This window comes from Gossypium hirsutum, chromosome A08, assembly GCF_007990345.1.
Source record: "Gossypium hirsutum isolate 1008001.06 chromosome A08, Gossypium_hirsutum_v2.1, whole genome shotgun sequence".
Classification (NCBI taxonomy): domain Eukaryota; kingdom Viridiplantae; phylum Streptophyta; class Magnoliopsida; order Malvales; family Malvaceae; genus Gossypium; species Gossypium hirsutum.
In genome coordinates, this window is record NC_053431.1 from 19,135,579 (window position 1) to 19,137,705 (window position 2,127).

Below are 2,127 nucleotides of genomic sequence, written 5' to 3' on the forward strand. Positions count from 1 at the left end.
ATTAGCCTTGCATAACTTCAAGATTATTGTGATTAAACTGTTTCAAGGTAGAAATACATTGTTACCTCACGTAATCTTTTATGTGCTTATGAGATTGAATTAATTGTTTGAATTAGTGTAGAGATATGTACAAGAGATTATTTTAATTTCATAAGTATGTATGTGCATTAACTCATTTGCTTATTAAAATTTGTTTAATCAGTTGAATTGACATAGAGATATAGTCGAGAGATAAATGGATTTTGGTAGGTGAGTATGTTTATAAGTTAGCAAATTACCAAGTTACAATGAATTTATTCGTTACAACATAAACATGAGTTTAATAGTTCTAAGTTAAGAAATGTAATTAATCTAACACAATTATGTCATCTTGATTAAAATCATCTTTTGAAATCGTGCATTGAAACTTTTCTTTTCTTTTATTTATTTTACTTAGTTAAAATCCTAGTTTTTAATCACCTCCTCAAATCAAGATATTTTTCTTCACCAAAGTGTTTTAAATGAATGTCATAAATAATTCTTTTCACAGTCCTTGTGGGTACAATAACTCGACATTTACTTGTCACTTTATTACTTGTTGCGATTGTGTACAGTTGCATATTTTTGTCGTTCCAAGTTTCATAAATAAAGTGTTTTGGTATCGTTTCCGGAGACTGTTTTAAAAGACATTATTTTTGAAATTGTTAATTTTGCATTTTGGTCTATTTTTTTCGTTAAATTTTAATTCCAGTTTTTTTATGTTTGTTTCAGGTTTTTATGAGTATTGATCAAATTATTGACTTACTCTCCGTAGACCCTGAAATTGAAAGGACTTTTTGACAAAGGAGAAGACAAGTGAACCAAAGAAGGACCGAAAAGATGAATTTCAAAAATCTAAACCAAAATCCAAGAGGAACATTCGCTTATAATACTCACAATCTAATCATTGTTGCCGATGACAAAAACTGTGCCATTCAACAATATGTCATTCCTCTATTTAATGAGCTCAATTCGAGTATGAGGAGCCCCAAAATCATGGCATAATAATTCGAGCTGAAGCTGATCATGTTCCAAATGCAAAATATGGGCCAATTTAGTGGGATTCCTACTGAAGATCCATATCTTCATCTTCGTCTATTCATCGCAGTGAGTGACTCATTTAAACTAGTTGGGGTGACCGAGGACGCCTTGAGATTGAAATTATTTCCATACTCCTTAAGAGATAGAGCACGAGCGTGGTTGAACTCCCTACCGTCTGGTTCCATAACTACATGGCAAGAGTTGGTTGAACATTTCTTAATGAAATATTTCCCTCCATATTTAACCACCAAGATTTAAAATGAAATAACTTTATTTTAGCAACTTGATGAAGATTCTTTACATGAGGCATGGGAGCAGTTCAAGAAGTTATTACGAAAGTGCCATCATCACGGCATTCTTTATTGCATTCAAATAGAGACTTTTTATATTAGTCTCAATATTCATACTAGAATGATGGTGGATGCTTTGGCAAATGGATCCCTTCTTTATAAGTCTTATAACGATGCTTACGAGATTATTGAAAGAATTGTAAACAAGAACTATCAGTGGCCAACCAACTAAGCAACCTTAGAAAGATGAGCAGCAGGAGTACATAAAGCAGACACACTTGCTTCTTTGGCAGCCCAGGTATACTCTATGTCTTCTATGCTTAAGAATATAACTATTAATGGTTTCAATGGTAATCTAACATGTCAGCAACAGAACCAGTTCGAGGATATTTCTTGTGAATACAGTAGAGATGGCCATTTCTTTAAAAATTGCCCATTGAATCAAGATTCGAAATATTACATGGGAAATTAAAATTAGAATGGTCCACAGTCAAATTCTTACAACTCTTCATGGAAGAATCATCCAATTTCTCCATGGAGTACTCGATGGGCAGACTATAGCGATTCTTCTATGTCATTTTGACCAAATTATCCGTTAGAATATTCTTAACAAATGCAACAACCCACACCAACTGAATCTTCAAGTAATCTTGAGAATTTGCTGAAGGCGTACATAGAGAATAATAATGAACTAATCCAAAGCCAAGCAGCAACATTGAATAATTCAGGAAACCAAGTGGGACAGCTAGCCAATGAGCTCAGTAGTAGACCCTAAGGT

At 33.2% G+C, this 2,127-nt stretch overlaps 1 non-coding gene across 1 annotated transcript; it reads right to left on the reverse strand.

Moving 5' to 3' along the window:
- Positions 1 to 1,308: 1,308 nt before the first annotated feature.
- LOC121205623 (small nucleolar RNA R71) lies at positions 1,309 to 1,415 on the reverse strand. Its single transcript, XR_005900699.1, has one exon. It is a non-coding gene; the product is annotated as a small nucleolar RNA R71 (small nucleolar RNA).
- Positions 1,416 to 2,127: the final 712 nt, after the last annotated feature.